Here is a 23,783-nt window from a genome sequence, read left to right on the forward strand (position 1 = left end):
CCCCCGGTGGAACACAGTAAGTACAACACTGGGGGGGGGAAGGGGGGCCCCATGGAATCTCCCCCCTCACACAGACTCCCCAGGTGGAACACAGTAAGTACAACACTGGGGGGGGGGGGCAGGGGGGCCCCATGGAATCTCCCCCCTCACACAGACTCCCCAGGTGGAACACAGTAAGTACAACACTGGGGGGGGGGGGGGCAGGGGGGCCCCATGGAATCTCCCCCCTCACACAGACTCCCCAGGTGGAACACAGTAAGTACAACACTGGGGGGGGGCAGGGGGGCCCCATGGAATCTCCCCCCTCACACAGACTCCCCAGGTGGAACACAGTAAGTACAACACTGGGGGGGGGGGGGGCAGGGGGGCCCCATGGAATCTCCCCCTCACACAGACTCCCCAGGTGGAACACAGTAAGTACAACACTGGGGGGAGGGGGGGCAGGGGGGCCCCCATGGAATCTCCCCCCTCACACAGACTCCCCGGTGGAACACAGTAAGTACAACACTGGGGGGGGGGGGGGGCAGGGGGGCCCCATGGAATCTCCCCCCTCACACAGACTCCCCAGGTGGAACACAGTAAGTACAACACTGGGGGGGGGGGCAGGGGGGCCCCATGGAATCTCCCCCCTCACACAGACTCCCCAGGTGGAACACAGTAAGTACAACACTGGGGGGGGGCAGGGGGGCCCCATGGAATCTCCCCCCTCACACAGACTCCCCAGGTGGAACACAGTAAGTACAACACTGGGGGGGGGGGGGGGCAGGGGGGCCCCATGGAATCTCCCCCCTCACACAGACTCCCCAGGTGGAACACAGTAAGTACAACACTGGGGGGGGGGGGGGCAGGGGGGCCCCATGGAATCTCCCCCCTCACACAGACTCCCCAGGTGGAACACAGTAAGTACAACACTGGGGGGGGGGGGGCAGGGGGGCCCCATGGAATCTCCCCCCTCACACAGACTCCCCAGGTGGAACACAGTAAGTACAACACTGGGGGGGGGGGGGGGGGGCAGGGGGGCCCATGGAATCTCCCCCCTCACACAGACTCCCCAGGTGGAACACAGTAAGTACAACACTGGGGGGGGGGGGGGCAGGGGGGCCCCATGGAATCTCCCCCCTCCACACAGACTCCCCAGGTGGAACACAGTAAGTACAACACTGGGGGGGGGGGGGCAGGGGGCCCCATGGAATCTCCCCCCTCACACAGACTCCCCCGGTGGAACACAGTAAGTACAACACTGGGGGGGGGGGCAGGGGGGCCCCATGGAATCTCCCCCCTCACACAGACTCCCCCGGTGGAACACAGTAAGTACAACACTGGGGGGGGGGGGGGCAGGGGGGCCCCATGGAATCTCCCCCCTCACACAGACTCCCCAGGTGGAACACAGTAAGTACAACACTGGGGGGGGGGCAGGGGGGCCCCATGGAATCTCCCCCTCACACAGACTCCCCAGGTGGAACACAGTAAGTACAACACTGGGGGGGGGGGGCAGGGGGGGCCCCATGGAATCTCCCCCCTCACACAGACTCCCCAGGTGGAACACAGTAAGTACAACACTGGGGGGGGGGGGCAGGGGGCCCCATGGAATCTCCCCCCTCACACAGACTCCCCAGGTGGAACACAGTAAGTACAACACTGGGGGGGGGGGGCAGGGGGGCCCCATGGAATCTCCCCCCTCACACAGACTCCCCAGGTGGAACACAGTAAGTACAACACTGGGGGGGGGGGGGGGCAGGGGGGCCCCCATGGAATCTCCCCCTCACACAGACTCCCCAGGTGGAACACAGTAAGTACAACACTGGGGGGGGGGGGGCAGGGGGCCCCATGGAATCTCCCCCCTCACACAGACTCCCCAGGTGGAACACAGTAAGTACAACACTGGGGGGGGGGGGGGCAGGGGGGCCCCATGGAATCTCCCCCCTCACACAGACTCCCCAGGTGGAACACAGTAAGTACAACACTGGGGGGGGGGGGGCAGGGGGGCCCCATGGAATCTCCCCCCTCACACAGACTCCCCAGGTGGAACACAGTAAGTACAACACTGGGGGGGGGGCAGGGGGGCCCCATGGAATCTCCCCCCTCACACAGGACTCCCCAGGTGGAACACAGTAAGTACAAACACTGGGGGGGGGGGGGGGCAGGGGGGCCCCATGGAATCTCCCCCCTCACACAGACTCCCCAGGTGGAACACAGTAAGTACAACACTGGGGGGGGCAGGGGGGCCCCATGGAATCTCCCCCCTCACACAGACTCCCCAGGTGGAACACAGTAAGTACAACACTGGGGGGGGGCAGGGGGGCCCCATGGAATCTCCCCCCTCACACAGACTCCCCAGGTGGAACACAGTAAGTACAACACTGGGGGGGAAGGGGGGCCCCATGGAATCTCCCCCCTCACACAGACTCCCCAGGTGGAACACAGTAAGTACAACACTGGGGGGGGGGGGCAGGGGGGCCCCATGGAATCTCCCCCCTCACACAGACTCCCCAGGTGGAACACAGTAAGTACAACACTGGGGGGGGGCAGGGGGGCCCCATGGAATCTCCCCCCTCACACAGACTCCCCAGGTGGAACACAGTAAGTACAACACTGGGGGGGAAGGGGGGCCCCATGAATCTCCCCCCTCACACAGACTCCCCAGGTGGAACACAGTAAGTACAACACTGGGGGGGGGGCAGGGGGCCCCATGGAATCTCCCCCCTCACACAGACTCCCCAGGTGGAACACAGTAAGTACAACACTGGGGGGGCCCATGGAATCTCCCCCCTCACACAGACTCCCCAGGTGGAACACAGTAAGTACAACACTGGGGGGGGGCAGGGGGGCCCCATGGAATCTCCCCCCTCACACAGACTCCCCAGGTGGAACACAGTAAGTACAACACTGGGGGGGGGGGGCAGGGGGGCCCCATGGAATCTCCCCCCTCACACAGACTCCCAGGTGGAACACAGTAAGTACAACACTGGGGGGGGGCAGGGGGGCCCCCATGGAATCTCCCCCCTCACACAGACTCCCCAGGTGGAACACAGTAAGTACAACACTGGGGGGGGAAGGGGGGCCCCATGGAATCTCCCCCTCACACAGACTCCCCAGGTGGAACACAGTAAGTACAACACTGGGGGGGGGGGGCAGGGGGGCCCCATGGAATCTCCCCCCTCACACAGACTCCCCAGGTGGAACACAGTAAGTACAACACTGGGGGGGGGGGGCAGGGGGGCCCCATGGAATCTCCCCCCTCACACAGACTCCCCAGGTGGAACACAGTAAGTACAACACTGGGGGGGGAAGGGGGGCCCCATGGAATCTCCCCCCTCACACAGACTCCCCAGGTGGAACACAGTAAGTACAACACTGGGGGGGGGGGGGGCAGGGGGCCCCATGGAATCTCCCCCCTCACACAGGACTCCCCAGGTGGAACACAGTAAGTACAACACTGGGGGGGGGGGCAGGGGGGCCCCATGGAATCTCCCCCCTCACACAGACTCCCCAGGTGGAACACAGTAAGTACAACACTGGGGGGGGGCAGGGGGGCCCCATGGAATCTCCCCCCTCACACAGACTCCCCAGGTGGAACACAGTAAGTACAACACTGGGGGGGGGCAGGGGGGCCCCATGGAATCTCCCCCCTCACACAGACTCCCCAGGTGGAACACAGTAAGTACAACACTGGGGGGGGGGCAGGGGGGGCCCATGGAATCTCCCCCCTCACACAGACTCCCCAGGTGGAACACAGTAAGTACAACACTGGGGGGGGGGGGGCAGAGCCAAGATACAGGCAGCCGGGGGGCCGCACAGTAGGACACACAGGTTACAGGCCGCAGTAAGGAGGAGCCTAAGGACACGCCCCCCTCTCACAGGCCTTTCTCTCCGCTATGAGTCTCACACACTTACAAACGCCGAGCCAGTAAATTACCAGCAGAAGTCAGTAAAGCTTCCAGCCAATGAGCCAAGAGAGACAGCCAGCCAATCAGAGCGAGGGGAGGGTTTGTTGTGGCCGGGTAATGACGTAGGAGGGCGGTGCCACAGGAGGGAGGAGGTGGCTAAGAAGCAGTTGCTGATGGACTGGTCTGGCTCCTCCCCCCAGGTTGCGGGTTAGTGTGAGGCGGGCAGCAGGGGGACGAGGAGCGGAGAGCTGGACTGGGCCGTTACCGGGACCCCTTGGCACCCAACTCTGTGTGTACCGGGACCCATCTCTCGCTTACCGGGACCGTATGTAGCAACGCCGCTGCCAGGTAACTCGTTCGCTCAGCACCTCCGCACCACAAGGGGGCGCCTTCCTCTCCCTACCCACCTGTACCGACCCCTCACCTGCTCTACTTACCGACACTTACCCGCAGCCCTGCCGGCCCTCTGGCTCCTCACCCTCCGCCTTGTAGGTACCCCATGTCCCCCCACCTACGGCCCCATCCCCTCCATTCCGCCCCGGGCTCCTCACCTTTACTTTCCCCTGCCTGTGGGCCCGTCATCTGATTGGTTCCCCTGGGCCCGTCATCTGATTGGTTCCCCTGGGCCCGTCATCTGATTGGTTCCCCTGGGCCCGTCATCTGATTGGTTCCCCTGGGCCCGTCATCTGATTGGTTCCCCTGGGCCCGTCATCTGATTGGTTCCCCTGGGCCCGTCATCTGATTGGTTCCCCTGGGCCTATGGTCTTCTTCTTACCCGCTGTGCCCTGCCAACCCCCGGGCCCCTCACCGGCCCTGTGTCCTGCCCCCCCTCGCCTACCCCCTCATAGGTACTCTGTACCCTTCTACCCCCTCATAGGTACCCTGTACCCTTCTACCCCCTCATAGGTACCCTGTACCCTTCTACCCCCTCATAGGTACCCTGTACCCTTCTACCCCCCTCACCTACCCCCTCATAGGTACTCTGTACCCTTCTACCCCCTCATAGGTACTCTGTACCCTTCTACCCCTCACCTACCCCCTCATAGGTACCCTGTACCCTTCTACCCCCTCACCTACCCCCTCATAGGTACTCTGTACCCTTCTACCCCCTCATAGGTACTCTGTACCCTTCTACCCCCTCATAGGTACCCTGTACCCTTCTACCCCCTCATAGGTACCCTGTACCCTTCTACCCCCTCACCTACCCCCTCATAGGTACTCTGTACCTTCTGTACCCTTCTACCCCTCATAGGTACTCTGTACCCTTCTACCCCTCATAGGTACCTCTGTACCCTTCTACCCCCTCATAGGTACCCTGTACCCTTTCTACCCCCTCATAGGTACCCTGTACCCTTCTACCCCCTCATAGGTACCCTGTACCCTTCTACCCCCTCATAGGTACCCTGTTACCCTTCTACCCCCTCATAGGTACCCTGTACCCTTCTACCCCCTCATAGGTACCCTGTACCCCTTCTACCCCCTCATAGGTACCCTGTACCCTTCTACCCCCTCATAGGTACCCTGTACCCTTCTACCCCCTCATAGGTACCCTGTACCCTTCTACCCCCTCATAGGTACCCTGTACCCTTCTACCCCCTCATAGGTACCTCTGTACCCTTTCTACCCCCTTCATAGGTACCCTGTACCCTTCTACCCCCTCATAGGTACCCTGTACCCTTCTACCCCCTCATAGGTACTCTGTACCCTTCTACCCCCTCATAGGTACCCTGTACCCTTCTACCCCCTCATAGTACCCTGTACCCTTCTACCCCCTCATAGGTACCCTGTACCCTTCTACCCCCTCATAGGTACCCTGTACCCTTCTACCCCCTCACCTACACCCTCATAGGTACCCTGTACCCTTCTACCCCCTCATAGGTACCCTGTACCCTTCTACCCCCTCATAGGTACTCTGTACCCTTCTACCCCCTCATAGGTACTCTGTACCCTTCTACCCCCTCATCTACCCCCTCATAGTACCCTGTACCCTTCTACCCCCTCATAGGTACCCTGTACCCTTCTACCCCCTCATAGGTACCCTGTACCCTTCTACCCCCTCATAGGTACCCTGTACCCTTCTACCCCCTCATAGGTACCCTGTACCCTTCTACCCCCTCATAGGTACCCTGTACCCTTCTACCCCCTCATAGGTACTCTGTACCCTTCTACCCCCTCACCTACCCCCCTCATAGGTACCCTGTACCCTTCTACCCCCTCATAGGTACCCTGTACCCTTCTACCCCCTCACCTACCCCCTCATAGGTACCCTGTCCCCTTCTACCCCCTCATAGGTACCCTGTCCCCTTCTACCCCCTCATAGGTACCCTGTCCCCTTCTACCCCCTCATAGGTACCCTGTCCCCTTCTACCCCCTCATAGGTACCCTGTCCCCTTCTACCCCCTCATAGGTACCCTGTCCCCTTCTACCCCCTCATAGGTACCCTGTCCCCTTCTACCCCCTCATAGGTACCCTGTGCCCTCACCTACCCCCTCACCTACCCCTCATAGGTACTCTGTACCCTCACCTACCCCCTCATAGGTACCCTGTACCCTCACCTACCCCCTCATAGGTACCCTGTACCCTCACCTACCCCCTCATAGGTACCCTGTACCCTCACCTACCCCCTCATAGGTACCCTGTACCCTTCCACCCCCTCACCTACCCCCTCATAGGTACCCTGTACCCTTCTACCCCCTCACAGGTACCCTGTACCCTTCTACCCCCTCACAGGTACCCTGTACCCTTCTACCCCCTCACAGGTACCCTGTGCCCTCACCTACCCCCTCATAGGTACCCTGTACCCTTCTACCCCCTCATAGGTACCCTGTGCCCTCACCTACCCCCTCATAGGTACTCTGTACCCTCACCTACCCCCTCATAGGTACCCTGTACCCTCACCTACCCCCTCATAGGTACCCTGTACCCTCACCTACCCCCTCATAGGTACCCTGTACCCTCACCTAACCCCTCATAGGTACCCTGTACCCTCACCTACCCCCTCATAGGTACCCTGTACCCTCACCTACCCCCTCATAGGTACCCTGTACCCTCACCTACCCCCTCATAGGTACCCTGTACCCTCACCTACCCCCTCATAGGTACCCTGTACCCTCACCTACCCCCTCATAGGTACCCTGTACCCTCACCTACCCCCTCATAGGTACCCTGTACCCTTCTACCCCCTCATAGGTACCCTGTTACCCTTCTACCCCCTCATAGGTACCCTGTACCCTTCTACCCCCTCATAGGTACCCTGTACCCTTCTACCCCCTCATAGGTACCCTGTACCCTTCTACCCCCTCATAGGTACTCTGTACCCTTCTACCCCTCATAGGTACTCTGTACCCTTCTACCCCCTCACCTTACCCCCTCATAGGTACCCTGTACCCTTCTACCCCCTCATAGGTACTCTGTACCCTTCTACCCCCTCATAGGTACCCTGTACCCTTCTACCCCCTCATAGGTACCCTGTACCCTTCTAACCCCTCATAGGTACCCTGTACCCTTCTACCCCCTCATAGGTACTCTGTACCCTTCTACCCCCTCGCCTACCCCCTCATAGGTACTCTGTACCCTTCTACCCCCTCGCCTACCCCCTCACAGGCACCCTGTACCCTTCTACCCCCTCACAGGTACCCTGTACCCTTCTACCCCCTCACAGGTACCCTGTACCCTTCTACCCCCTCATAGGTACCCTGTACCCTTCTACCCCCTCATAGGTACCCTGTACCCTTCTACCCCCTCATAGGTACCCTGTACCCTTCTACCCCCTCATAGGTACCCTGTGCCCTCACCTACCCCCTCATAGGTACCCTGTACCCTTCTACCCCCTCATAGGTACCCTGTGCCCTCACCTACCCCCTCACCTACCCCCTCATAGGTACCCTGTACCCTCACCTACCCCCTCATAGGTACCCTGTACCCTCACCTACCCCCTCATAGGTACCCTGTACCCTCACCTGCCCCCTCATAGGTACCCTGTACCCTCACCTACCCCCTCATAGGTACCCTGTACCCTTCTACCCCCTCATAGGCACTCTGTACCCTTCTACCCCCTCGCCTACCCCCTCATAGGTACTCTGTACCCTTCTACCCCCTCGCCTACCCCCTCATAGGTACCCTGTACCCTTCTACCCCTCATAGGTACTCTGTACCCTTCTACCCCCTCATAGGTACTCTGTACCCTTCTACCCCCTCACCTACCCCCTCATTAGGTACTCTGTACCCTTCTACCCCCTCATAGGTACCCTGTACCCTTCTACCCCCTCATAGGTACCCATGTACCCTTCTACCCCCTCATAGGTACCCTGTACCCTTCTACCCCCTCATAGGTACCCTGTACCCTTCTACCCCCTCATAGTACCCTGTACCCTTCTACCCCCTCATAGGTACCCTGTACCCTTCTACCCCCTCATAGGGTACCCTGTACCCTTTCTACCCCCTCATAGGTACCCTGTACCCTTCTACCCCCTCATAGTACCCTGTACCCTTCTACCCCCTCATAGAGTACCCTGTACCCTTCTACCCCCTCATAGGTACCTGTACCTCTTCTACCCCCCCTCATAGGTACCCTGTACCCTTCTACCCCCTCATAGGGTACCCTGTACCCTTCTACCCCCTCATTAGGTACCTGTACCCTTCTACCCCCTCATAGGTACCCTGTACCTTCTACCCCCTCATAGGTACCCTGTACCCTTCTACCCCCTCATAGGTACCCTGTACCCTTCTACCCCCTCATAGGTACCCTGTACCCTTCTACCCCCTCATAGGTACCCTGTACCCTTCTACCCCCTCATAGGTACCCTGTACCCTTCTACCCCCTCATAGGTACCCTGTACCCTTCTACCCCCTCATAGGTACCCTGTACCCTTCTACCCCCTCATAGGTACCCTGTACCCTTCTACCCCCTCATAGGTACCCTGTACCCTTCTACCCCCTCATAGGTACCCTGTACCCTTCTACCCCCTCATAGGTACCCTGTACCCTTCTACCCCCTCATAGGTACCCTGTACCCTTCTACCCCCTCATAGGTACCCTGTACCCTTCTACCCCCTCATAGGTACCCTGTACCCTTCTACCCCCTCATAGGTACCCTGTACCCTTCTACCCCCTCATAGGTACCTGTACCCTTCTACCCCTCGCCTACCCCCTCATAGGTACCCTGTACCCTTCTACCCCCTCATAGGTACCCTGTACCTTCTACCCCCTCATAGGTACCCTGTACCCTTCTACCCCCTCATAGGTACCCTGTACCCTTCTACCCCCTCATAGGTACCCTGTACCCTTCTACCCCCTCATAGGTACCCTGTACCCTTCTACCCCCTCGCCTACCCCCTCATAGGTACCCTGTACCCTTCTACCCCCTCGCCTACCCCCTCATAGGTACCCTGTACCCTTCTACCCCCTCATAGGTACCCTGTACCCTCACCTTTCCCCTCATAGGTACCCTGTGCCCTCACCTACCCCCTCATAGGTACCCTGTGCCCTCACCTACCCCCTCATAGGTACCCTGTGCCCTCACCTACCCCCTCATAGGTACCCTGTGCCCTCACCTACCCCCTCATAGGTACCCTGTGCCCTCACCTACCCCCTCATAGGTACCCTGTGCCCTCACCTACCCCCTCATAGGTACCCTGTGCCCTCACCTACCCCCTCATAGGTACCCTGTGCCCTCACCTACCCCCTCATAGGTACTCTGTACCCTTCTACCCCCTCGCCTACCCCTCATAGGTACTCTGTACCCTTCTACCCCCTCGCCTACCCCCTCATAGGTACCCTGTACCCTTCTACCCCCTCATAGGTACCCTGTACCCTTCTACCCCCTCATAGGTACTCTGTACCCTTCTACCCCCTCATAGGTACTCTGTACCCTTCTACCCCCTCACCTACCCCCTCATAGGTACTCTGTACCCTTCTACCCCCTCATAGGTACTCTGTACCCTTCTACCCCCTCACCTACCCCCTCATAGGTACTCTGTACCCTTCTACCCCCTCACCTACCCCCTCATAGGTACTCTGTACCCTCACCTACCCCCTCATTGGTACCCTGTGCCCTCACCTACCCCCTCATAGGTACCCTGTGCCCTCACCTACCCCCTCATAGGTACCCTGTACCCTCACCTACCCCTTCATAGGTACCATGTGCCCTCACCTACCCCCTCATAGGTACCCTTTGCCCTCACCTACCCCCTCATAGGTACCCTTTGCCCTCACCTACCCCTCATAGGTACCCTTTGCCCTCACCTACCCCCTCATAGGTACCCTTTGCCCTCACCTACCCCCTCATAGGTACCCTGTGCCCTCACCTACCCCCTCATAGGTACCCTGTGCCCTCACCTACCCCCTCATAGGTACCCTGTGCACTCACCTACCCCCTCATAGGTACCCTGTGCACTCACCTACCCCCTCATAGGTACCCTGTGCACTCACCTACCCCCTCATAGGTACCCTGTGCACTCACCTACCCCCTCATAGGTACCCTGTACCCTCACCTACCCCCTCATAGGTACCCTGTACCCTCACCTACCCCCTCATAGGTACCCTGTGCCCTCACCTACCCCCTCATAGGTACTCTGTACCCTTCTACCCCCTCACCTACCCCCTCATAGGTACCCTGTACCCTTCTACCCCCTCACCTACCCCCTCATAGGTACCCTGTACCCTCACCTACCCCCTCATAGGTACCCTGTGCCCTCACCTACCCCCTCATAGGTACCCTGTGCCCTCACCTACCCCCTCATAGGTACCCCTGTGCCCTCACCTACCCCCTCATAGGTACCCTGTGCCCTCACCTACCCCCTCATAGGTACTCTGTACCCTTCTACCCCCTCACCTACCCCCTCATAGGTACTCTGTACCCTTCTACCCCCTCACCTACCCCCTCATAGGTACCCTGTACCCTTCTACCCCCTCACCTACCCCGTCATAGGTACTCTTTACCCTTCTACCCCCTCATAGGTACCCTGTACCCTTCTACCCCCTCACCTACCCCCTCATAGGTACCCTGTACCCTTCTACCCCCTTATAGGTACCCTGTACCCTCACCTACCCCCTCATAGCTACCCTGTACCCTTCTACCCCCTCATAGGTACCCTGTGCCCTCACCTACCCCCTCATAGGTACCCTGTGCCCTCACCTACCCCCTCATAGGTACCCTGTACCCTCACCTACCCCCTCATAGGTACCCTGTACCCTCACCACCCCCTCATAGGTACCCTGTACCCTCACCTACCCCCTCATAGGTACCCTGTACCCTCACCTACCCCCTCATAGGTACCCTGTACCCTCACCTACCCCCTCATAGGTACCCTGTACCCTCACCTACCCCCTCATAGGTACCCTGTACCCTCACCTACCCCCTCATAGGTACCCTGTACCCTTCTACCCCCTCATAGGTACCCTGTACCCTTCTACCCCCTCATAGGTACCCTGTACCCTTCTACCCCCTCATAGGTACCCTGTACCCTTCTACCCCCTCATAGGTACCCTGTACCCTTCTACCCCCTCATAGGTACCCTGTACCCTTCTACCCCCTCATAGGTACCCTGTACCCTCACCTACCCCCTCATAGGTACCCTGTGCCCTTCCAACACCTGGTTCCCTCACCTACCCCCTCATAGGTACCCTGTGCCCTTCTACCCCCTCACCTACCCCCTCATAGGTACTCTGTACCCTTCTACCCCCTCACCTACCCCCTCATTGGTACCCTGTGCCCTCACCTACCCCCTCATAGGTACCCTGTGCCCTCACCTACCCCCTCATAGGTACCCTGTACCCTCACCTACCCCTTCATAGGTACCATGTGCCCTCACCTACCCCCACATAGGTACCCTGTACCCTCACCTACCCCCTCATAGGTACCCTTTGCCCTCACCTACCCCCTCATAGGTACCCTTTGCCCTCACCTACCCCCTCATAGGTACCCTTTGCCCTCACCTACCCCCTCATAGGTACCCTTTGCCCTCACCTACCCCCTCATAGGTACCCTGTGCCCTCACCTACCCCCTCATAGGTACCCTGTAACCTCACCTACCCCCTCATAGGTACCCTGTACCCTCCCAACCCCTGGTTCCCTCACCTACCCCCTCATAGGTACCCTGTGCCCTCCCAACCCCTGGTTCCCTCACCTACCCCCTCCATAGGTACCCTGTGCCCTCCCAACCCCTGGTTCCCTCACCTACCCCCTCATAGGTACCCTGTGCCCTCCCAACCCCTTGTTCCCTCACCTACCCCCTCATAGGTACCCTCCCAACCCCTGGTTCCCTCACCTACCCCCTCATAGGGACCCTGTACCCTCAGCTACCCCCTCATAGGTACCCTGTGCCCTTCCAACCCCTGCTTTCCTTACCTACCCCCTTATAGGTAGCCTGTACCCTTCCAACCTCTACTTTCCTCACCTACCCCCTCATAGGTACCCTGTGCCCTCCCAACCCCTGGTTCCCTCACCTACCCCCTCATAGGTACCCTGTACCCTCCCAACCCCTGGTTCCCTCACCTACCCCCTCATAGGTACTCTGTACCCTTTCAGCCCCTGGTTCCCTCACCTACCCCCTTATAGGTACCCGGTGCCCTCCCAACCCCTGGTTCCCTCACCTACCCCCTTATAGGTAGCCTGTGCCCTTCCAACCCCTGGTTTCCTCACCTACCCCCTCATAGGTACCCTGTACCCTCCCAACCCCTGGTTCCCTCACCTACCCCCTCATAGGTACCCTGTACCCTTTCAACCCCTGGTTCCCTCACCTACCCCCTCATAGGTACCCGGTGCCCTCCCAACCCCTGGTTCCCTCACCTACCCCCTTATAGGTAGCCTGTGCCCTTCCAACCCCTGGTTTCCTCACCTACCCCCTTATAGGTACCCTGTGCCCTTCCAAGCCCTTGTTCCCTCACCTACCCCCTCATAGCTACCCTGTACCCTCCCAACCCCTGGTTCCCTCACCTACCCCCTCATAGCTACCCTGTACCCTCCCAACCCCTGGTTCCCTCACCTACCCCCTCATAGGTACCCTGTACCCTCCCAACCCCTGGTTCCCTCACCTACCCCCTCATAGGTACCCTGTACCCTTTCAACCCCTGGTTCCCTCACCTACCCCCTTATAGGTAGCCTGTGCCCTTCCAACCCCTGGTTTCCTCACCTACCCCCTCATAGGTACCCTGTACCCTCCCAACCCCTGGTTCCCTCACCTACCCCCTTATAGGTAGCCTGTGCCCTTCCAACCCCTGGTTTCCTCACCTACCCCCTCATAGGTACCCTGTACCCTCCCAACCCCTGGTTCCCTCACCAACCCTTTCATAGGTACCCTGTACCCTTTCAACCCCTGGTTCCCTCACCTACCCCCTCATAGGTACCCTGTGGCTCTGGCCCCTGGTTATACTGGGAACGCTGCCGGCTCTGGCCCCTGGTTATACTGGGAACGCTGCCGGCTCTGGCCCCTGGTTATACTGGGAACGCTGCCGGCTCTGGCCCCTGGTTATACTGGGAACGCTGCCGGCTCTGGCCCCTGGTTATACTGGGAACGCTGCCGGCTCTGGCCCCTGGTTATACTGGGAACGCTGCCGGCTCTGGCCCCTGGTTATACTGGGAACGCTGCCGGCTCTGGCCCCTGGTTATACTGGGAACGCTGCCGGCTCTGGCCCCTGGTTATACTGGGAACGCTGCCGTGCCCTGGCTGGCTGGCCCCTGGTTATACTGGGAACGCTGCCGGCTCTGGCCCCTGGTTATACTGGGAACGCTGCCGGCTCTGGCCCCTGGTTATACTGGGAACGCTGCCGGCTCTGGCCCCTGGTTATACTGGGAACGCTGCCGGCTCTGGCCCCTGGTTATACTGGGAACGCTGCCGGCTCTGGCCCTGGTTTACTGGAACGCTGCCGGGCCCCTGGTTATACTGGGAACGCTGCCGGCTCTGGCCCCTGGTTATACTGGGAACGCTGCCGGCTCTGGCCCCTGATTATACTGGGAACGCTGCCGGCTCTGGCCCCTGGTTATACTGGGATTGCTGCTGTATAAACGTTGGCCGTATGTCTCGGGCCGGAGCCGTATTACAAAGAAAGTGTTTGTTCCGAGTGATACGGAGAGGCAAATACTGGAAATAAAGTGAGTTTTGCGTCAGTCCGGGGCTGCTGCCCCCCTGGGCCCGGCACTGTTGGGCTTTGTAGCCGCACAGAGGGGCACTTATTGGCCCTGCTATGTGAGAGCGGTCAGCGCTGCCCGGGGGTTAATTAAATGTGCAATTTAAAACAAACATTTCTGTAGATCTGACTGAATTCCTAGGGTGTCTGAGATGCTGGATTATTCCTAATGCATCTGCCTGGAACGCTGTGTTGGCAGGAGAAGAGTCGGCGCCGCGCGGTTCCCAGCCCTCGCTTGGCACGCGTCCTGTGCGGCGTTACCAGCCCTGCTGGGCCCTATTGATTGGAACTCCCCACTTATATAAATAAGTGCAGTCACGGCAGGGAGAGGCCTCTGCGCAGGTCTCATTCCCCCCTCTCCCTGCCCCCCAGCTCCAACATTCCCTGCCGCTCTCCTGTCTGTACAGCAAGGGGGGCACGGGGACTTCTTCCACCCCCTCCTCTCTGCTTAATAACAGGAGATTTAAAGGGATATTGCCACCCCCAAAAAGGCCCTTTTTTAGATAATTTTATTTAATTTGCATTCACTTCTGCTTATTGCTGCCCAGTTTTGTTTTACTGACTGTGCCACTGGCACAGGGAGCCGCGACTGTCAGCTTATCCCCTCTGCCAGTTGCACTGCTGATTCATCTTGTTAATGGCCCCCAACCCTGGGGCAGTATAAAGGGATGGCACTCAATGCTCTGTTATACAGATAGCTAGAATCTCAGCCATAAAGCAGGGCAGGACTGCTGCTTACAATGGGGGGATCAGATAGGATCTGTGCCACTGTGACAGAATGCTCTGTTATACAGATAGCTAGAATCTCAGCCATAAAGCAGGGCAGGACTGCTGCTTACAATGGGGGGGGGATCAGATAGGATCTGTGCCACTGTGACAGAATGCTCTGTTATACAGATAGCTAGAATCTCAGCCATAAAGCAGGGCAGGACTGCTGCTTACAATGGGGGGATCAGATAGGATCTGTGCCACTGTGACAGAATGCTCTGTTATACAGATAGCTAGAATCTCAGCCATAAAGCAGGGCAGGACTGCTGCTTACAATGGGGGGATCAGATAGGATCTGTGCCACTGTGACAGAATGCTCTGTTATACAGATAGCTAGAATCTCAGCCATAAAGCAGGGCAGGACTGCTGCTTACAATGGGGGGGGATCAGATAGGATCTGTGCCACTGTGACAGAATGCTCTGTTATACAGATAGCTAGAATCTCAGCCATAAAGCAGGGCAGGACTGCTGCTTACAATGGGGGGATCAGATAGGATCTGTGCCACTGTGACAGAATGCTCTGTTATACAGATAGCTAGAATCTCAGCCATAAAGCAGGGCAGGACTGCTGCTTACAATGGGGGGATCAGATAGGATCTGTGCCACTGTGACAGAATGCTCTGTTATACAGATAGCTAGAATCTCAGCCATAAAGCAGGGCAGGACTGCTGCTTACAATGGGGGGATCAGATAGGATCTGTGCCACTGTGACAGAATGCTCTGTTATACAGATAGCTAGAATCTCAGCCATAAAGCAGGGCAGGACTGCTGCTTACAATGGGGGGATCAGATAGGATCTGTGCCACTGTGACAGAATGCTCTGTTATACAGATAGCTAGAATCTCAGCCATAAAGCAGGGCAGGACTGCTGCTTACAATGGGGGGGGGATCAGATAGGATCTGTGCCACTGTGACAGAATGCTCTGTTATACAGATAGCTAGAATCTCAGCCATAAAGCAGGGCAGGACTGCTGCTTACAATGGGGGATCAGATAGGATCTGTGCCACTGTGACAGAATGCTCTGTTATACAGATAGCTAGAATCTCAGCCATAAAGCAGGGCAGGACTGCTGCTTACAATGGGGGGGATCAGATAGGATCTGTGCCACTGTGACAGAATGCTCTGTTATACAGATAGCTAGAATCTCAGCCATAAAGCAGGGCAGGACTGCTGCTTACAATGGGGGGATCAGATAGGATCTGTGCCACTGTGACAGAATGCTCTGTTATACAGATAGCTAGAATCTCAGCCATAAAGCAGGGCAGGACTGCTGCTTACAATGGGGGGATCAGATAGGATCTGTGCCACTGTGACAGAATGCTCTGTTATACAGATAGCTAGAATCTCAGCCATAAAGCAGGGCAGGACTGCTGCTTACAATGGGGGGGATCAGATAGGATCTGTGCCACTGTGACAGAATGCTCTGTTATACAGATAGCTAGAATCTCAGCCATAAAGCAGGGCAGGACTGCTGCTTACAATGGGGGGATCAGATAGGATCTGTGCCACTGTGACAGAATGCTCTGTTATACAGATAGCTAGAATCTCAGCCATAAAGCAGGGCAGGACTGCTGCTTACAATGGGGGGATCAGATAGGATCTGTGCCACTGTGACAGAATGCTCTGTTATACAGATAGCTAGAATCTCAGCCATAAAGCAGGGCAGGACTGCTGCTTACAATTGGGGGATCAGATAGGATCTGTGACAGAATGCCTACAATGCCAGCCCTGGAGCTGCAAGTTAGATGTTAATGGGATGGAATGCAGTGCTGCCTGCCTCGCACAGGATTGTGGGAGTTGTAGTTGTGCTGGCAGAGGGAGAGTTACAGTTGGATGCGCTAGAGAAGGAAGGAATGGGAAGGCAGGGGGAAGGTGGGAGAGTGTGTAGCAGCCAGTGAGTACGGCAGCAGTTCCGGGACTGGTTCTACGTGGGAAAGAACAAAGTGGATGGTCCTGTTTGATCCGAGCGCGGTGTTGGGACACGTCGGCTCCCACGGTGTATGGCGGCACAATCCTTTGTGTTGGGCTGGGGGGGTTACACTTGTGTGTGAGTGTGAGCTCCTAGTGTCGCTGTGACTGACTGTGCCAGTCCCCCTTCCCCCCCCCGGCACAGAGCGCTGGGTGGGTGTCACAGGGTGCAGTCTGCGGGTGGCCCCTGAGTCTCTCTGTGCCTCCTCATTCCTCCTCTTCAGCTCCGGCGTCTGTCCCTGCCTCGCACTGTGTTTCTTTCTTTAAAGGGGAACTGGACCCAAAATCTCATCTTTCATTAACGAGGCGCTGTCATTTCCCTCAGTATCCATTTATCCATCTCTGCACTGCTGGTTCTGACTCCTGATACAACTCCCCAATATCCATTCATTCCTCATTCTCACTGGGTTTATAGTTATGTGTAACTGTCACTGTCCCTGTCCCTTTCCCTTCCCTGCACTGCTGGTTCTGACTCCTGATACAACTCCCCAATATCCATTCATTCCTCATTCTCACTGGGTTTATAGTTATGTGTAACTGTCACTGTGTCTGTCCCTTTCCCTTCCCTGCACTGCTGGTTCTGACTCCTGATACAACTGCCCAATACCCATTCATCCCTCATTCTCACTGGGTTTATAGTTATGTGTAACTGTCACTGTGTCTGTCCCTTTCCCTTCCCTGCACTGCTGGTTCTGACTCCTGATACAACTGCCCAATATCCATTCATCCCTCATTCTCACTGGGTTTATAGTTATGTGTAACTGTCACTGTGTCTGTCCCTTTCCCTTCCCTGCACTGCTGGTTCTGACTCCTGATACAACTCCCCAATATCCATTCATTCCTCATTCTCACTGGGTTTATAGTTATGTGTAACTGTCACTGTGTCTGTCCCTTTCCCTTCCCTGCACTGCTGGTTCTGACTCCTGATACAACTCCCCAATACCCATTCATCCCTCATTCTCACTGGGTTTATAGTTATGTGTAACTGTCACTGTGTCTGTCCCTTTCCCTTCCCTGCACTGCTGGTTCTGACTCCTAATTTTGGTACAGATTATATCTATCTTAGCTAGGAAATGGCAGTGCCGGAGTTCTTACGTTCTTATGGGGGGGGGTTGTTGGATCCCCCCCTGAATCAGTGGGACTGGCAGATACATTAGATAGGTACAAGGAAGGGGCTGGGTATTTAGCAAGTGAGGGAATACAAGGGTAGGGGGGATAGCTCTCAGTACAAGTGAGGGAATACAGGGGTAGGGGAGATAGCTCTCAGTACAAGTGAGGGAATACAGGGGTAGGGGGGATAGCTCTCAGTACAAGTGAGGGAATACAGGGGTAGGGGAGATAGCTCTCAGTACAAGTGAGGGAATACAGGGGTAGGGGGGATAGCTCTCAGTACAAGTGAGGGAATACAGGGGTAGGGGAGATAGCTCTCAGTACAAGTGAGGGAATACAGGGGTAGGGGGGATAGCTCTCAGTACAAGTGAGGGAATACAGGGGTAGGGGAGATAGCTCTCAGTACAAGTGAGGGAATACAGGGGTAGGGGAGATAGCTCTCAGTACAAGTGAGGGAATACAGGGGTAGGGGGGATAGCTCTCAGTACAAGTGAGGGAATACAGGGGTAGGGGGGATAGCTCTCAGTACAAGTGAGGGAATACAGGGGTAGGGGGATAGCTCTCAGTACAAGTGAGGGAATACAGGGGTAGGGGAGATAGCTCTCAGTACAAGTGAGGGAATACAGGGGTAGGGGGGATAGCTCTCAGTACAAGTGAGGGAATACAGGGGTAGGGGGGATAGCTCTCAGTACAAGTGAGGGAATACAGGGGTAGGGGGGATAGCTCTCAGTACAAGTGAGGGAATACAGGGGTAGGGGGATAGCTCTCAGTACAAGTGAGGGAATACAGGGGTAGGGGGGGATAGCTCTCAGTACAAGTGAGGGAATACAGGGGTAGGGGGGATAGCTCTCAGTACAAGTGAGGGAATACAGGGGTAGGGGAGATAGCTCTCAGTGCAAGTGAGGGAATACAGGGGTAGGGGGGATAGCTCTCAGTACAAGTGAGGGAATACAGGGGTAGGGGAGATAGCTCTCAGTACAAGTGAGGGAATACAGGGGTAGGGGGGATAGCTCTCAGTACAAGTGAGGGAATACAGGGGTAGGGGGATAGCTCTCAGTACAAGTGAGGGAATACAGGGGTAGGGGAGATAGCTCTCAGTACAAGTGAGGGAATACAGGGGTAGGGGGGGATAGCTCTCAGTACAAGTGAGGGAATACAGGGGTAGGGGGGATAGCTCTCAGTACAAGTGAGGAATACAGGGGTAGGGGAGATAGCTCTCAGTACAAGTGAGGGAATACAGGGGTAGGGGAGATAGCTCTCAGTACAAGTGAGGGAATACAGGGGTAGGGGGGATAGCTCTCAGTACAAGTGAGGGAATACAGGGGTAGGGGGGATAGCTCTCAGTACAAGTGAGGGAATACAGGGGTAGGGGGGGATAGCTCTCAGTACAAGTGAGGGAATACAGGGGTAGGGGGGATAGCTCTCAGTACAAGTGAGGGAATACAGGGGTAGGGGAGATAGCTCTCCGTGCAAGTGAGGGAATACAGGGGTAGGGGGGATAGCTCTCAGTACAAGTGAGGGAATACAGGGGTAGGGGAGATAGCTCTCAGTACAAGTGAGGGAATACAGGGGTAGGGGGGATAGCTCTCAGTACAAGTGAGGGAATACAGGGGTAGGGGGGATAGCTCTCAGTACAAGTGAGGGAATACAGGGGTAGGGGAGATAGCTCTCAGTACAAGTGAGGGAATACAGGGGTAGGGGAGATAGCTCTCAGTACAAGTGAGGGAATACAGGGGTAGGGGGGATAGCTCTCAGTACAAGTGAGGGAATACAGGGGTAGGGGAGATAGCTCTCAGTACAAGTGAGGGAATACAGGGGTAGGGGGGATAGCTCTCAGTACAAGTGAGGGAATACAGGGGTAGGGGAGATAGCTCTCAGTACAAGTGAGGGAATACAGGGGTAGGGGGGATAGCTCTCAGTACAAGTGAGGGAATACAGGGGTAGGGGGGATAGCTCTCAGTACAAGTGAGGGAATACAGGGGTAGGGGAGATAGCTCTCAGTACAAGTGAGGGAATACAGGGGTAAGGGAGATAGCTCTCAGTACAAGTGAGGGAATACAGGGGTAAGGGAGATAGCTCTCAGTACAAGTGAGGGAATACAGGGGTATGGGAGATAGCTCTCAGTACAAGTGAGGGAATACAGGGGTATGGGAGATAGCTCTTAGTACAAGTTGCCCCAGGGACTGGTCCGATTGCCATCTTGGAGTCAGGAAGGAATTTTTTCCCCTCTGGGGCAAATTAGAGAGGCTTCAGATGGGGTTTTTGCCTCCTCGGGATCAGTAGCAGTTAGGCAGGTTATATATAGGCATTATGGTTGAACTTGATGGAGTGTGTCTTTTTTCAGCCTAACTTACTATGTAAATAGACTGAGGAGCTATAGACTTGTTTGTCTTTATTCTCTTACCAACATGTAGCCTGTTAACTTAGAGAATTCACCTTGAGGGGCGGGGCCAATGCATTAGCCACACCTTCTGCACACCTGCCTGGACATGTGGGTGTGTTTCAGCAGTTAGAGCTGTGGTTTTGGTGGCTTTCTCTCAGTGAATATGACTAGTAAGTGCAGTTATGGGGCTGGGGGTTATTATTTGAGTGGTACCCTACAGATGTGCCAGGCTGGGGAAGAGTTATACCCTGGGGTATAAATGCTCATTGGGGGGCTTTATTCCCCTATTTGAAATAATAGTGATAAAAAGGCAGCAATGGGCTAAAGGTTCCCTGCCCAGTGGGGGTGGGCCCGGTGGCTCCCCTGCCCAGTGGGGGTGGGCCCGGTGGCTCCCCTGCCCAGTGGGGGTGGGCCCGGTGGCTCCCCTGCCCAGTGGGGGTGGGCCCGGTGGCTCCCCTGCCCAGTGGGGGTGGGCCCGGTGGCTCCCCTGCCCAGTGGGGGTGGGCCCGGTGGCTCCCCTGCCCAGTGGGGGTGGGCCCGGTGGCTCCCCTGCCCAGTGGGGGTGGGCCCGGTGGCTCCCCTGCCCAGTGGGGGCCACCGGGCCCACCCCCACTGGGCAGGGGAGCCATGTATGTAGCCAATTTGGCCACCCAACTACCTGTTTGCCCCACTGGCCGTATACCTGGCTTAGAGATTACCTTGTTAGACCCTCAGGGGAGGCAGGGCCTGTATTGCTGCTGGTTACCTGCTGTGGCCTGTGGTACCCCCCCCCCCCGGGGCATTCAGCTGCCCATTGCTATTCTGTATCTCCGTGCTATTATAGGAGGGGTGCAGTTGTGCTATTCCTGCTGTTTACATGGGAGAGCAGTAAGTGTGGGTGCAGCGGTGTGAGTGGCGGCCGGGGTGCGGCTATTTCGGGCAGTGTAGGCGAATACGTGGCCACTGTTTCCTGAAGATAAACAAAGCGCAGCCTTGGGATGGGGGAGCCACACTGGGGAACGGGCAGCTGGGATATGTGCCCCTTCTGCTCACTCTGGGGCTGGGGCAGAAGACCCCCTGTGGGGCCCCTGACTGCAGCTCTCTTGGCTTTTACCTTACTGTGCGCACTCTCCCTGACTCCCTGGGTGTTCCCTCTTTGTACCCCCCACAGGGAGATGTGTCTGTGCCAGGTCTTATGGGGGCACCGGGGATGCCTCACAGCTGGCAGGGAATGGGTTCCCCCTCAGTAGGTTTTTGGATTTCAGCAGCATGGGGTGCCTGTAAGGAGAGATCTCATCAAACTATGGCAGGGATTCTCCTGTACTAAGCACAATTCAGCAGGAACAGCCCCCTAAGTTTGCCCATAGCCTGTACAGAGAGATACCATAACACTATGGCACATAGGGATTCCCCTGTACTAAGCACAATTCAGCAGGAACAGCCCCCTAAGTTTGCCCATAGCCTGTACAGAGAGATACCATAAAACTGTGGCACATAGGGATTCCCCTGTACTAAGCACAATTCAGCAGGAACAGCCCCCTAAGTTTGCCCATAGCCTGTACAGAGAGATACCATAACACTAAGGAAGCATAGGGATTCCCCTGTACTAAGCATAATTCAGCAGGAACAGCCCCCTAAGTTTGCTCATAGCCTGTACTGAGAGATACCATAACACTATGGCAGCTTTGGGTCAGGATGGGGGGCAGTACAGAGTGGCACACTAAACCCCCCACCTCAGATCTCTCTGTGCTTCTTGCCTGCACTTGTGTATTTCTCCCAGCCCCTATCAGGTGTAACTCTATCTCCCCCCGGGGCTGGTCCCATGGCCCAGTGCTGTGAGGACACAGTCTGTAAATAGACTGGCGTTACTATAAGTGTAAGGGGACCCCAGACGGACCACAAGCGCCACCCCCTCGCCCTCCTACTGGGGTTCAGCCCCCGGCCGCACTGCATAGTAGTGATGTAAGCAAAGGCTGCCATTACTGTGCCCTTAGGCTTCAGTATCGGTGCCACCCGAGGGCATGGACCAGTAGCCTTCCTGCACTTACCTTTTGTCTGCCCTCCTCCTGCTGGGAATGGGGGCAAATACACTGCCTCTCACAGCTTGTGTGACTGGGTGGGGCAATTGGCCACTTTCCTGGGATTTCAGCAACCCCCCCCCCCGGGAACTAATAGGATGCACAGGGCACCCCACAGCAGGTTTCAGGGCTACAAGGAGCACCCCAGGTGTTGTGGAGGGGTCCATGTTGGGAATGTCACTTGGCTGGGATACGTAAGGGCATCATATGTCCTGTGTGTGGGTATGGGCACCGCGTGGGGGCTGCGCACACTATGGGCACCGCGTGGGGGCTGCGCACACTATGGGCACCGCGTGGGGGCTGCGCACACTATGGGCACCGCGTGGGGGCTGCGCACACTATGGGCACCGTATCAGTACCACGCAGTGGTCCACACTGCCCAATAGATGCCACTGTATGGGGGCATGGGGGTACACACAGTATGGGCACCATATCAGTACCAGGCACTGGCCCAGCATTGCCCAATAGATGCCACTGTATCAGTACCAGGCACTGCCCCAGCACAGCCTTTGTCTCTGCCGTTCCTGCTGTGGGGCACTGGGCAAGCTCTATGCCATGGGGAAGGAATGAATGGAAGTTTCCATGAGCCTTTCCTTGGGTTTTAAAGGGCAACTAAGGCTAAATACTGCTTACATCCCACAGCTGCCGTACTGCTTTGCACAAACAGCACTAACATTTTCTGTTATAAAATGGAAAAAGGAAACTGACGTTTCATCATATGGTTTTGACACCCAGAGTTTTGCAACTCACGAGATTCTTGCTTTCAGCTGGCCCAAAAATGGCAATGTTTGCTTGATCCGACGGGGTCCCATCAGATTTGTGCTTAGTGTATGGGGACAGGGGAATAGCTCTCTATACAGGCTATGAGCAAGGGGGCTGTTCCTGCTGAATTGTGCTTAGTACAGGGGAATCCCTATGTGCCATAGTTTTATGGTATCTCTCTGTACAGGCTATGAGCAAGGGGGCTGTTCCTGCTGAATTGTGCTTAGTACAGGGGAATCCCTATGTGCCATAGTTTTATGGTATCTCTCTGTACAGGCTATGAGCAAGGGGGCTGTTCCTGCTGAATTGTGCTTAGTACAGGGGAATCCCTATGTGCCATAGTTTTATGGTATCTCTCTGTACAGGCTATGAGCAAACTTAGGGGGCTGTTCCTGCTGAATTGTGCTTAGTACAGGGGAATCCCTATGTGCCATAGTTTTATGGTATCTCTCTGTACAGGCTATGAGCAAACTTAGGGGGCTGTTCCTGCTGAATTGTGCTTAGTACAGGGGAATCCCTATGTGCCATAGTTTTATGGTATCTCTCTGTACAGGCTATGGGCAAACTTAGGGGGCTGTTCCTGCTGAATTGTGCTTAGTACAGGGGAATCCCTATGTGCCATAGTTTTATGGTATCTCTCTGTACAGGCTATGAGCAAACTTAGGGGGCTGTTCCTGCTGGATGGCAGCTCCTACCTGTATGTATGTTGAGGGAATGTTCTG

The 23,783-nt window shown here is 56.7% G+C and overlaps 1 protein-coding gene across 2 annotated transcripts in view; it reads left to right on the forward strand.

Annotated features, from left to right (window-relative positions):
* The first annotated feature begins 3,990 nt into the window (after positions 1 to 3,990).
* The window catches only part of raf1 (Raf-1 proto-oncogene, serine/threonine kinase), a 41,881-nt gene continuing 22,088 nt past the window's right edge, over positions 3,991 to 23,783 (forward strand). The window contains exon 1 of one of the 2 annotated variants that reach the window (XM_031900112.1): positions 3,991 to 4,235. The gene's annotated coding sequence lies outside the window, so the exon portion shown is untranslated. 2 annotated transcript variants of the gene reach the window in all.

The sequence above is a fragment of the Xenopus tropicalis genome, chromosome 4 (genome assembly GCF_000004195.4).
Source record: "Xenopus tropicalis strain Nigerian chromosome 4, UCB_Xtro_10.0, whole genome shotgun sequence".
Taxonomy (NCBI): domain Eukaryota; kingdom Metazoa; phylum Chordata; class Amphibia; order Anura; family Pipidae; genus Xenopus; species Xenopus tropicalis.